General features: G+C 35.2%; 1 protein-coding gene and 1 long non-coding RNA gene across 6 annotated transcripts in view; one reads left to right on the top strand and one right to left on the bottom strand.

The window, feature by feature from the left end:
- Window positions 1–14948, bottom strand: part of CEP128 (centrosomal protein 128) — a 362607-nt gene that overhangs the window by 134225 nt on the left and 213434 nt on the right. The gene's annotated exons all lie outside the window — the stretch shown is intronic.
- Window positions 5448–14948, top strand: part of LOC105867845 (uncharacterized) — a 101766-nt gene continuing 92265 nt past the window's right edge. Inside the window, exon 1 of the long non-coding RNA XR_012919691.1 lies at window positions 5448–5531. This is a non-coding gene — a long non-coding RNA (uncharacterized LOC105867845). The remainder of the gene's footprint in view (window positions 5532–14948) is intronic.

Below are 14948 nucleotides of genomic sequence, written 5' to 3'. Positions count from 1 at the left end.
TCAGTGGCGGTGAAAAGAAAAGACAAACAGAGAGAAAGAGTGGGGGCCAAACCACGTGGCTTTATTATACACTCGTGGACGAGGTTCTGGGGCCCCAAGAGAGGGGGGGCCCAGAAGTCGCTGCAGTTTGAAGGGGCTGAGGCCTTTTATACCCTTTGGGCCTGGCTAGGCACTTTTGGCGGGAAGAGCCAGGGATTTTAAGAGGGGCTGGAAGTATTTGTGGAATCCAAAAACCAAAACGTTCTTATCCAGGTGGACGTCTGGGTGTGGTTCCTCTCAGCAGGGCCTGGCAGTTTTGTCCTTGGAGGGTCTGGTCTCATGAGCCTTTTCTTTTTTGATCTAGGGAAGGGAGGGTGCCCGCCACCAGCCTTACATTAACCACATCAGACCCTGTGCTAAACAACTACTCACAACAGCTCACAGAAGAAGGTATTATTTATCTTTATTTTATAGATGAGGAAACTGGGGCCATGAGAGGATAAATTCATGGCCCTCCTCACAAATAGACAGGACTCAAAACTGGATCTATCTGACTTCAGGGACAAGTTCTTAACTTCTAATGTCAGGACAATTTAACAAAAGAAAGAAAACAAGAACGTGTATCTCACTAATATAACCAGTGACTCACCCAAGCCTTAAGGTAGGTTTAATTTAACAACTGGAAACCAATGAGCACACCTCTTCTAGCGATAAAGGTTTCAAACCAGAGAACACAGTAGGAATCTACAATCCTAAAATGGATTTGCTCTAATAGCACACACTTTGCAAAAAGTCGACTCAAAGTAGGTTTTAGGTCACTTTAGAGTCGTATTCTGCCTCCATAGGATTTCCTACTGTTCTTTACAAATGGTGAAGTTGAATTCTTTTAGCTTTAATTAATAAAAGTTCCATGTGGAAACACAGGAGACTTGAATTTTTGAAGTGCTTGAAGAAATCTGTCCCCCGTTTCTCAGTGTCACATGGAATACACATATATTGTGCAAGTAGATCAGGAGCAGCACTGCTTTACATGGCTGGAGATCAGAATGTGGCACAGAACTGAAACCTAGCCACTTTTTAAAACAAATAAGTAAGTATTCCCTGATAGCATCAACAGCCAAAACTGCCCATACAAGACCCCTCAGGCTAAAGGAAAAGAACAATTAATTTGTGAAGGCCAGGAAACAGATGGAAACTAATTAAGTTGGGAGAAAAGGCATAAAGCAAGGACTGAAAAGAAAAACAAAGACTCAGTTGACTCTCCTGGCTTCAGCTCTCACCTTTTTATTGTCAGGCACTGGGGCCTATGATAGGTGTATAATCAAATTCAAGCTACTATACATACATAGTTAACCTTATGGAGCAAGCAGCCAAAGTGTCAAAATCCATAAAAAGAAAAAGAGGATAATTCACAGATGAAGCATGAAGAAAATGCAATAGAATATAAGCAACTCCCATGTTCCAAATGCCCAGAATTATTGTCTAAATGATTGCTCTTTATTCCTTAATGTCTCCCAGGGAGAAATTAACAGAGACAGGCAGAGATAGAAAGATCCTTCTCTTAAACAAATTTAAAAAAAAATTAAGTGGGAGAATTGAATCAAGATGGTTAAGAAAATGCACATTTCTCTGCTTTAGGCCCAAACTCATAAAATGACAGTTATAAAATGAAATATGAAAAAGATAGAGCTATACCAGTCCTAGAAACCAGAAAGTATGCCATAGGCTGACCAGAGCATGAAAAATAACTGCAACATATAATGCAGATGAAATTGTTATAATAGAGAAAAAAGAGAGAAGCAAACATTATCCCAAAAAAGGTCCCAGAGAAAATTACCTTTGAGGTATAAGCAATTCCAAGGCTTTTCTAACAGTGGAATAAAACAATTATTAAAAAATTAGGAGAAGACAACCACCAGGGTAGTTAATTTTACAACTTCATTAAGCTGATTCAATCAAGTTCGCTTATAATGAGCAGCAGAGGGATGACAGATGCCCCTAGGATAAGCCCCTAAGTAATCCTTTTAAATAAAACAATAGTAGGACAAGAGAGAAGAAGGACAGCATAGATTAAACATCCATGTTCTGCTGACATTGGAGGGAGAAACAAAGGTAGGGAAGTGCCTGACTCCAGCCGATAGGCCAAGGACAAAGCCCGGAGCTGCCTTGTCTAAACTGAAGTTCTGATACCAGACTTGAATCTGGGTAGAATAAGGCAGGTGTTGGTAATTTATGTCCTTCAAAAAGAAAGGACTTAATTCCCAGGAAATCAGCAACACCCGCAGACCTCTAGTCACAGGGCCTGTCCATCCCCCAGTTAGGACCACTATTCCCTGAAGAACCAACGGAGAGTCTCAAACACACATTAAACACAAATCCAACAATAATGAAACAACTTGGGACAAAAACACCATCATTCATTGATTCTACAAATGTTTACTGTGTACCAATTGCATAAAGAACGGAAACTTTTAAAGATGTTAAGGGGTATAGCAGTGAACAAAGTACTGTCATCTTGAAGTGTATATGCAAATGGGGAGGGGAGATTCAAAAAAATACCCAAATAAACATAATAAACCATGAGTCCCAGGAGAAAACTAAAGCAGGGTGAAAGGGATAGGAAGTAATAAATGACTAAAGAAAATTAACTTCACACAAGGTAGAAGACAAGAAGCAATACAGAGAAAAGTAAGCAATAAAAAACTTCCAATCGGAATGGCAAAGTTCATGCTTTGTCCCTCTTTGCTTCAAAAACACACCAACAAGAAGTAATATAGAAAAACAGAAAATCAGAAAGCCATTTCCAGGACCCAAAACAAGGTAAAAGTCTCTGTCAATATGAACCCTTGCAGATATCCAATGACGGGCATGGCTCACCTGCCTGGCTCCAGATTGTGATGCAGGCAGTGGATGGAGCACTCAGCTCCTATAGGACGAGGGGGCCCAAGGTACTCGCTGCAGTAAGGAAATTGGCCTAGGACTGTTGCTTAAAACCAGGAGGTTGGGGTAGCGCTACAGACATTAGAAAAGAGGCTGATGAAAATTTCTGCCTAATGCTGCCTGAGATCATGAAGCTGATGGAAGCTGAAGGACAAAGACACACTTTCAAAATGGAAAGAGTGACGGAGGGGCTCCACATATGGATGTGGATCTAGCCAATAAAATCCCTGTCAGAAAGAACCTCAGATCAATTATAAGACATGATTTGGAATAGAGATAATCATATAAATGTTAGGGAGTGGGGAATCCAGAGGAAGAGAGTAACTAACCAATCAAAATGAGTTTTCCAACCCAAATTTTAAAACACTTGGAAAAAAATTTAATGTTAAAAAGCTAGCCAACAAAATCAATACTCAGAAATGAAATTCCTTCAGATTAAATGAATTGGATAGGGTGCTATGATGAAGACTCTTTTTTTTTTTTTTTTTTTTTTGAGACAGAGTCTCATTTTGTTGCCCAGGCTAGAGTGAGTGCCATGGCAACAGCCTAGCTCATAGCAACCTCAGACTCCTGGGCTCAAGCGATCCTCCTGCCTCAGCCTCCCGAGTAGCTGGGACTACAGGCCTGCGCCACCATGCCTGGCTAATTTTTTCTATATATATTAGTTGGCCAATTAATTTCTTTCTATTTATAGTAGAGATGGGGTCTTGCTCTTGCTCAGGCTGGTTTCCAACTCCTGACCTCGAGCAATCCATCCACCTCGGCCTTCCAGAGTACTAGGATTACAAGCGTGAGCCACCATGCCCGGCCAACAAAGACTCTTTTTTTTTTTTTTTTTTTTTTTTTTTTTTTTTTTGAGACAGAGTCTCACTTTTGTTGCCCAGGCTAGAGTGAGTGCCGTGGCATCAGCCTAGCTCACAGCAACCTCAAACTCCTGGACTCAAGCGATCCTCCTGCCTCAGCCTCCCGAGTAGCTGGGACTACAGGCATGTGCCACCATGCCCGGCTACTTTTTTGTATATATATTTTTAGTTGGTCAATTAATTTCTTTCTATTTTTAGTAGAGACGGGGTCTCGCTCAGGATGGTTTCGAACTCCCAACCTCGAGCAATCCGCCCGCCTCGGCCTCCCAGAGTGCTAGGATTACAGGCGTGAGCCACCGCGCCCGGCCCAACAAAGACTCTTAAAAATAGCATTTCTCATACTCAAAGACATGACAGTGATGATGATGATGATGATGATGTAGGTGCCACTCCTGATAACAGTAATAAAAAAACTTACTATGTGCCAAACATTTTACATGAAATAATTCATTTATTCCTTGCACAATCCTCCCAACAATCTATGAGGTAAAAAATTAAGTTATTCTGATTCTACTGTTGAAGAAATTGAGGCATGGTCAAGTTAAATATCAGCTGCTGTGTAAAGAGATAGAATTCAAACCTAAGCAGGCTGCCTCTAGAGGCTGTACATTTAACAATACCAAACTCTCTGAAGGAACAAAGAAAATGTATTGAATCCCTTTAGAAAAGACAATGAAAAGAATAATGAAAGAATAAGACAATGAAAAGCATATGGAGGCAGAAATGAAACAAGAATTTTTGGATATGTGAACTAAAATAAAATCTTAAGGCCCCTAGTTCACTAAATAGACTCCCCCCACCCTGGCCAAGGAGACTCCCCTTGACCCCAAAAAAAACCCTTAAAGCTCAGTTGCCAGCCATGAGGAAAAGGGAGGTCTGACACACCTACTTATGTCCTGTCCCTTTTGGAGTTATTTTTCATAATAATAAGATACAAAATCATTAACAAGCCTAAGGCCATGTAAGACAAAAGTTAAACCACACCTGCAGGTCAGCAACTTAACAGATCATTTGAGTATCGATGTATGTCCAGTGACTTGTCTCTGATTAACAGACTTCCTTACCTTACCTTAAAACATTCTAAGCCTTTAGACAGAGCTTCATTTATTCCACCAATTACAAATCAAAGAATCTTTAAACTCACCTATAACCCATAATCCCCTCCTTCAAGGTGTCCTGCCTTTACAGGCCAGACTGATGTACACCTCCCATGTATTGATTTATGTCTTTCAGTATAATTCCTGACTCCCTAAAATGTATAAAACCAAACTGCAACCCAACCACAGTGGGAACACTTGTTCAAAGCTTCTTGGGCGTGGTTCTCCATGGTTGCACATATTCCACTCAGAATAAACCTCGTTAGATTATTTTACAGAGTTTGGGTTATTTTCCACAGATGGATATAAAGAGAAATATGAGGAAGTAAAATAGATAGTTATTCAAATAAAAATATATGTGATGAATGCTGGACTGGCCAAAGTAAATTAGAGAGTTAGAAAATGACAAGTGTTGGGAAATTCATTCAGAATGCAGCCCAGGGAGACAAGAAGATTGTTAAAAATAACACGAAAGAGCAATTATGTCACATGAAGGACAGATTGAGAGGTTCCAATAATTGGTTGTTAGGAGTTCCAAAGGAAGAGAATAAAGAGAATGCTAGACACAACGTATGATGAAATAATGCCTGAGAATCTTAAGAACTGAAGAAAGATGTGAGCTCTCAGATCCCATGCTTGCCTGAAAGATAAGGTAGGGTTAATAAGGAAAAATTCCCACATAAGCCTATCAAAGTGAAATTATAAAATATTTAACAAAAAAGGAACCATCTTAAGGGCTACTAGAGAAGATTGATAACGTACAGGAAGGGAAAAAAAAGACTATATTGATAGTAGAGTTCTCTTTAGTAAAATAAGTCCCGAGATAACTGTAATATTTAGTATTGAAAAAAATTAAACAAGAACTAAGTAATCAACTGAGATTGTATCATTGACTCATTTCATGTATTGTCACTTCTCATGAGACAAAGATACTGCCCCACTCCATTGACACAAGGCCAATGAAACAGAGGGGAAGTGACATGTGCCCCTTAAAGCAGAAACTTTAACATACAGTTTGGATCTTGCCTTGGTCTTTCTTTATTGCCACAAAAATGACAATGTTCCAGACTGGGACTGCTCTAATTCCCATTCTGATTCCTAAAATGAGTAGACATGAGCAGTTGACATGTAGCCAACAATTTAATGTGAGCAGAAAATACACCTTGGTTGTTACATGCATAGCAAAAAAGGCAAAATAAAGATGTTTCCAGACACACACTAAGAGAATTTACTAATCACTGACCATCACTAAAAAGAAATAAAAAAGATTATTAAAGGATCTATTTCAATATATAAAAAAAAGGAAAACGAGTATATCATGAGATATAAGAAATGGAGGATTTTTATCAATGAGAGGATTTTACTTCAGTGAGAGGATGAACTTGGTAATCTTTATATGAATTTGACAGTTATCTTGAGCTATCAGAGAAGTATAACATTCAGTTGTTTTTCTATCTTTCTTTTAAATTCTAAACCAGAGAAACCTTACTTAATCCAATAGGTCACCAGAGGAATGACTACAATCATTTGGTGATTCTCTAGGATGTTGTAAATAATCAGATCAAACACAGACCCTGAAAGAGTGTAGGGAGGGATATGTCATAGACAATGACTTCCAGCATTTTATCTGAAGGTAAGTTATCAAATTTAACACACTGAAAAGTTAGAGGTTAAACATTTCCACTAGGGAAATAAAAGCAAATATATTTCTAAAAGGTAGTCATTAAACTGATTAAGTCTTTCTGAATTAAATACAGGGAATAAGGACTACAGATCACTTCTCTATAGTTAAATGGCCTTGGATTGTTGGTAAGGTACTAGGGGTGTCAGACAATCCTTGTAACAAAAGCCAAGTTCTCGGACAGACTTCCCCATAGTTACACATGACTCATCATTAATACAAATATTATAAGACTAGGGAAGAGTATCAAACCTAACATTAATCGAACCATTCTGGAACCATGTCAAACCAGAGCACAATACAGATGCATAAACTATTCTATTTTTTATAAATAATTAAGTTAAAATCTCCTTTCTCTTTCAAGGACAAGCTATGGAGAATGAACAGAACAAAAAAGGCAATCTGCTAATAACAGACCAAAAACAGTTTAGATACGTGAACAAATCAAACTGAAATTCACCACTCTTTTTGCAAGCTGGGTAAATTGGATGCTTTACTTTAATGAGCCATGGAGAAGGACTGATTGATTATAGGGGATGTTGCTTTATGGTTTACTGTTCACAAATCACTGATCTCCTTATTGTGTTGTCTATATATAGTAATCTGTTTTCTCCTTCTTGTTTTTTTTTTTTTTTTAGGAAAAGAGGAGAGGGGACAGGTGGGGGAGAATTTTATATCTTCAAAATTATCCTCACATATCAAAACTGACAGGCCTTTGAAGTTTAAAAGCACCTTTCACAATTCCAATTTGGTAAAAGCAAAAACAGAGATTTACACCAAAGAGATGACACACATAAATTTTGACCTTGAAGCCTGTGGTCTGCCAATTATAAATTTCGTATTTTTCTAGGCCTATCTTTCTGGCAATATCAATAGGACATATAAGCTAGCAAATGGATGTAAAATAAATTTATATAATTCTTTACAAATAAAGAAACTCAATCTAGGAAGAAATATTTTTAAAAATAATCTTCGCAAGAAGCACAGAAGTTTTCTCTTGCTCCTCTCTGAAAGTAACTTTACCACTCAACACTCAAATTGAGATATTTATTAAGCAATAAAAGAAAGTAGACTGAAAGTAAATACAAGAGTTTTTGTAAAAAACAATATCACAAAATTGCTAATACTATACTAAGTATATTAAAATACTTGTTAAAATTTAGTTCCTATAAAAGGCAGACAGAAAGATAACCAACAAACAAATAAAACCAGCATAACTAAGTCTTTTTAGGTAAATATTCAGTTATACAGTGTGTGTATGTGTGGAGGAGGGGCTTCCACAATAATTTTGAACCAAATACATATTTTGAAGTTCCTTCCAACGCTTTTAACACTTTTCTAGGTCATTTGTTTTTCACTGTCAATTACAGACATACTCGTGCCTGTTAAAGGCACATCTGTAGTATGGTTTATCGTCCCGTTTCTTTGAAAATTTCTTTGACCTCTAAATCAATTGGTTAGGGTCATTTCACAAGAACAGGCTATGCTTTCTAATTCACAAATGTTTATTTTCTAATTCAAAAGTGTTATAACATCTGGGAAAAATATATTCACATGAAAACTAAGCAAAAATCCAAAGATAATACTTATGTGTGTAATCATTTCATTGAAGTTTGTAAAATTAAATTAAGTAAAAATTATCAATGACAATTCAGTGCCTATCTTTTCCTCGAATTAATTTGTTCAAAATTATTTCCTCAAAATAATTTATTCTCAAACTTAAAGTTCAAAACTTTTGTATCTAGATTTTCAAGGTTAAAAAAGAAGTGTGTGATGGTTTAAAATCTTAGAAAAGAGAAGTAAATATTTATGTATGGCAAGACCTATATAACAGCACTTCTCATATTTAAGGGAGTTTTTCTCCCTGAAATCAATTTTAGGACCATGATTAACAATAAAAGGGAAATTTATAGTCTTAGCAAAAATTAAAAATTACCATTCTACAAGAAGATTTACATAATAATAAGCCATTTAAAACAACTCCATTCTGAAATCATAAAGAAATCCTTTGTAGTATTTGTTTGTAAAATTAAAGGAAGCAAGAACTTTCATTTAAAAAATACATTATCATTACTTGCCTCAGTAAAACTATTGTTTCATTAATGAGCTGATGTGCATTTTTAAAATGTATTAAAGCAAAGAAATATCACACTCAGAAATGTAAAACTGCTTACAACCTATAATCCTAGCCTCCAGTTAATCTGAAGTATGGACGCCTTTCCTTTTCTTTCTTTCTTTGTTTTCAAAGCATGAGAATGCTAGAAAAGATAAGCTTCCATAAAATCCTGGCAATTAATTAATAAATTCAAGTATATGCTATCTTCAATGCAAAAACAATAAAGAAAAGATTTTGAATCATTGGTCCTTTATAGGAAATAGTGCCTTCGGCAAATTTTGAAGCAACTTAGCAGAGAAAATAACATATCCCATGATTTCCACAAAATGTATTGTGATGTTCTGAAAATATTCAAAGTCAAATGCAAAACATATTGTAAAACAGGTAAGGGAAAAGGTTTAAGGACTTAATTTTCTACTCTTACAAGGAAATTTCTTTATTGAGTTTTAGAAAATCTCTCTACAGTTTTAAATGAAGAAAAAAATATGACTCAAAAACATATGTATACATGTGTATATGTATGTATACTAGTATATATGTTAATGAGACAGAAAAAAAGACATTTCATATATATGCTATATAACTTGCATGATTTTATTTCTACCATAAATACTGCCACTGAGCTACCTCTATTACAAAGAAGACATTAAAGTAAAATAGTCATAAATGTTTTAACCCCCAGAGACCTTATTTCATATTTTCCCTTATAAGGTGACTCAAACATCTTGCTCCATTACATGAATGCAACATACAATTTCCCATTAACCTACAAGGATATTACTCTCTGGAGCATATCACCTACATCTTGTTTCAGGTACACAACAGTTGTAAGGGTCAAATCGAAATCCCATTCCTCCTTAAATAAATCTTTAAGTATAGCCATGTTGCTTTAATCTCACAGTCATCCCCTCCTTTTTAATCTCTCCTGTTCCCATACATGAACCTTTTCATTTCATTCATTCTTTCTTTCTCATCCATAGAAAATTTCAAACATATAAAAAAGTATAGAATATCATATAATGCCTTGCTATTCACATTGTCTTGATGAATATTTGAGTTCTTTTCTGATTTTTGCCATTATAAATGATGATTCTATGAATATTCTTGCACATACTACCTATTAGACATGTGCAAGAGATTTTTCTCAGGTAAATACCTAAAAGCAATATTACTGGAACATATGGTATATGAGTATTCAACTTTATAATATGATACAATTTTTTGAGAAGTTGTACAAATTTACACAACACCAACAATTCATCAAACCCTGGTGATCCATACCCTTTCCAACACTTCATGCTGTAATATTTAAATTTATGCTAAAAGAGTATAAAACAGGATATTATTTAATTACTAATTTACAATTACATCACATTTCTTCCTATGTTTATTGGACCTGAGTGTCTTCTCTCAACTGTCTATGCATGTCTTTTGCCCATTTTTGATTGAGTTGTTTTTTTCTTATTGATTTGTAGACATTCATTTATTCTTTATATTAATCCCAGGTAGAGTATAAAGTTTAGAAATAGTATCTATTCCCTAATCTGTATTAGGTCTCTTTGCTTTTTCTTTTAAAGCATCTTTTCATGAAATTCTGTATTTAATTTTTAAAAAGCCAAAACTCTCAAAGAATAAGTATAAAGAATGAATAAATTCAGTCATTCACTAGTCTATTCTATATCCATGTTATAAACAAAAATAGATGAAATCAGTATTCTTCCCTATGACTTACTAAAAAACATCAGCTTTACCAAGAAGCTCTTTGCATTAGTTATCAAACTTACATAACTAATGCTACTGCACTGAACAAATTTCATGTTTGTTTTGTGTTGTTTCCCCAATTATTAGATTAGATTAAATTAAGGCATCACATAAGAATCTTACGGAACAGCCACATTTAGTTTCTCATTAGATGATGACAGCAAACAGAAGGCTATTTAACTATTGAAAGCATTCTTCAAAGCTCATTTATTAATAGAAAGAATAATAAATTACCATTCTGTCTCTACTTCTGTAGAAAAATAAGAGAGAGGAGTCCTTGCTTGCTCTAAAAAGGTTGTGAATAACCAAACCACATAACAATAAATTTATTAGAACTATTTGGAAAATATACTTTGTTATAATTTCATTTATGCAGTTCTCTTTACCATCAAGTCTGAATTATACCACATCCCTGAGGGCAGACATGAAATGGGTACAACGAAAAAGATCAAGAGTCAAAGATGAGGGAATCATAAGGTAGAGTTTTTTTGAGTAACCCTAACTATTCCAGAATATTTTTCAAGATATTCTCACAATACCTCACAATTCACCAAGCACAAGAGATACAAGAATGAATAAGATAAGTGTCTTTACCCTCAAGGAGTTCATAGTCTATGTAAGAGGAGACCAAGCTATCTTAAGCTCAAATTGGGAGGCATCATTGGAATGAATTAAGGAAGAAAACATAGAGGGGCCATAAATAGGAAGTGAAAGAGGTTAGAGATGAAAAGGGGAAGAACAGAGGCAGGAATTCCAGGTTACTAAAACTATGACATATTTTTAAATTAATCTCAAATTCTAGCCAGCTAAACAGGAGATACAAGTGTATAAAATAACAAAATTACTAAAAAATATGCCAAATATATGTTAGCTTCCTAGAATACATACATTAAAAGGCATTAGGCTTTGAGAAGCTTAAATAATACTAAGGAACTAGGTGGGTGTATATGTGTATACATATATTTTGTACACACACATGCATATATATAAAATTTGTGTATACTATAACAGGCTTATCATATTAGAGGCCAATGAAATTCTTTTTAAAAACGAATATTACATAAAAATGTTTCAAAATGAAAGCATTCTTAATTTATACATTCCTGAATTAAAATTTATATAATCATACAGTTAAAAGATTATAGATTAATTTTAGCAACATCAAAAACTATATCCTTTAAAGAAATCCTATAATACCTTGAGGAAAGGACAACAGGAAAAAAGGTATCAAACAGAGTAGGTCTCTAAGTAATTCCCTGCAATAGTGGATGTAAGGCAAGGCAATCTTGAAAGTATCAAACCATCTATTCTGTTTTAGTCTTTTTCATTTGCTATCATATTAGTAAAGTGGTCTTTTAAATACGTTGCTCCAAGCTTTTGAAGTAAAAGGCTTAATTTATTAAATTAGGTTCATTGTTTTATACTGCCTATAAAGGCTGGCACTGGTATACATAAATCATCTCAGCTGTACTTTGTCCAGGATATTTAAAGACAAGTATAACAATCAGGCCATACACCTGTGTGTCAGGAAAATATATTTCCTTTCATGTGCATGCAATTCCAAAATAAAGTATAAAGACTCAATTTAAATTTGCTGACAACAAACCCAACTATGGAAGCATATTTAATAGCTCATTAAATAACTACCACTTTGTGGCTTTCCTACTCCCTTTACTTAACTGACATCTCTTTATCATGAATCCACCTGGGAATTCAAAATCATTTCATTATATAGTATCCTAAATATTGTGTTATTAAATGAAAGACACTAAATAAAATAAGATGAATTAGTGGCCCAGAAAGGCTTTTCTTAATTCATTAAAAATAAATATCCAATATCAGGAACACAAATAGTTTAAATATTTACTACAGAATTTTAAAACATACCAAAAAACACAAACATGTTCTTAATAATATCTGTGATAAAATGTTAATACTATAGTGTTTCCTATTTTTCTATCACAATACAAATCTAAATAATCACATAAATTTTGTACATTCAATTAGAACATGCTTTGTGACCTATAAATATTTGTAGTATCATCTCATTTTGAAACCAATATTAATGCAGTTTTTTGCTAAAATCTACAGATCAATAAATACAGATATAAATAATTCTTAAGTTTCTGACCTTTCTAATACATTAAGAATGTCTTTCTTTAAATGTAGCAAAATGTAATTTAAAAATTACTATAAGCTGACAAAGACAAATTATGTTAATCAGAAGAGTCAATTCTTCATTGAGTGAGAAGTAAGTAATAGCAGTGATGTGAGTAGCTGGAAAGAAGAAAATGTCACGGGTAATCCTAAATTTGAGTTACACCACAATCTTCTTCCCTCTGTCTGGGCTTAGACACTCAGTAGAGAATTAACCATGGACGAAGTGACAAAGAGACCTAGGGCATGCTCACTGTACCAGTACTAGTCAACAGTTGAGGGGGCCTAACTGCCTGGCAGGGAGAGAAAGTAAAAAAAGCAAATTGGTTTGTTCTCTTGCAACCTAAACCTTCCTAAACTTACAGAATTCCAACTTTAAAAATAGTAGCCAAAGAAAGAAGAAAACAAAGTTAGTTATTCACTAAATCTTTATCAATACAGGGCCAGTGGAGCAAGTACACACCTTTGGAGTTGAACCAAATGAAATTGCAGTTTTTGGAGGTCAAAACAGTTCAACCGAAGTTCCAAGAAGATTCAAAATTAGGATATGATAATTAAAACTAAATGAGTTTTTTAATGTCTTGCATTTATTACTGAGATATTTAAAATTTTTAAATCTTGAACACTTAGAAATATTTCATAAAATTTTGTAATTGTGTTGAATGAGGGAGTGTCATCAAAAATTATGATGAGGCCGGGCGCGGTGGCTCACGCCTGTAATCCTAGCACTTTGGGAGGCCGAGGCGGGCGGATCGCTCAAGGTCAGGAGTTCGAAACCAGCCTGAGCGAGACCCCGTCTCTACCAAAAATAGAAAGAAATTAATTGACCAACTAAAAATATATATACAAAAAATTAGCTGGGCATGGTGGCGCATGCCTGTAGTCCCAGCTACTCGGGAGGCTGAGGCAGTAGGATCGCTGAGCCCAGGAGATTGAGGTTGCTGTGAGCCAGGCTGACGCCACGGCACTCACTCTAGCCTGGGCAACAAAGTGAGACTCTGTCTCAAAAAAAAAAAAAAAAAAATTATGATGATATTTTGATTGGATGAATGACAAATAAAATATGCAACACAAAAAAAGTCAATAGGACCATTCTCTCTTGGACATAGACAGGATGAATGCAAAGTGGCCCCCAAAACAAATTGTTATATCTGATTATCCAGTTGGAAGTGTTTGGGGACAGTAAGTAAAAACTGTATTTGAGAATTTGACAGTTTATTAAAACAGAAAAAGTGTAACTAATTGTCAGGAAACACCAGCATGCAGGCTCCAGCTAGAAAGAAGTATCAGCATATTGTTAAATGAAAAGGAATAGAATATTTATAAGAGTTGGTGGAGAGAGCAAAGTAGTAGATGGAGAAGTTTGATTGGGTAAGAAATTTCTTTTTGTTTTGGTTTGGTTTCCTTAGTTTTTTTTTTGTTTTTGTTTTTGAAACAGGGCCCCACTTTGTTGCCCTAGGCTGGAAAGCAGTGGTGTGATTATAGCTCACTGCAGCCTCATACTCATGGGCTCAAGTGATCTTCCTGCCTCAACCTCCTAAGTAATTTGGTCTACAGGTGCATGCCACCACACCTGGCTAATTAAAAAAAAAATTGTAGAGATGGTGTCTCACTATGTTGCCCAGGCTGGTCTGGTACTCCTGGCCTCATGTGATCCTCCTAGTTCAGCCTCCCAAAGTGCTGGGATTACAGGTGTGAGCCACTGTGCCCAGCTGGGTAGGAAATTTTGAAAGAGTTTAAGATCACGTTCCAAATCATATCCAGCAATCAACTACCATTAGTCATCTCTATCATTAACAAATTTCACAGAAAACATGTCTAAAAAGTAAAATTAGTCTACTGAGTTTAATTTTTCAGAGCAATGGCTATCATGTTAGATGATCTCCGACAAGGATTTGAACTGTAAATGTTAAAAAAAAAAAAAAAGACAGGTCCAATGAACATGAAGACTGGCATTAACATAACAGATTTAGGAGAAAGATCATATGATATGGGGAATATTGAATTTTGGAAACAGGTAAAACTAAAAACACAAAGGATGGGATATCCTCCTCTATATCCAGTTAGTCATTAAGTGCTATTAAATGTTCTACACTATACTAATTAGATTGTGATCTTAGGCAACAACAGATTTCACTCAATAAATACTTTACTTTTGGGGGACTCAGATTCGTAACAATAAAAAGATAGGATTGGATTAGATAATCTCTAAGGATCTTTCCAGATTTAGAAGGACATGATTCTGAGCAGGCCTCCACATATTTTCTCTAGACCAAATTACTATACTCAATTTTTTATTAGATATGGAAAGTTTGCTTATATGGTACTGTGGAACACCCTGAACCCTTTTCACA

The sequence above is a fragment of the Microcebus murinus genome, chromosome 6, assembly GCF_040939455.1.
Source record: "Microcebus murinus isolate Inina chromosome 6, M.murinus_Inina_mat1.0, whole genome shotgun sequence".
NCBI lineage: Eukaryota > Metazoa > Chordata > Mammalia > Primates > Cheirogaleidae > Microcebus > Microcebus murinus.
Note: the sequence above shows the minus strand (reverse complement) of the source record. Positions and strands in the feature narration are given on the sequence as shown.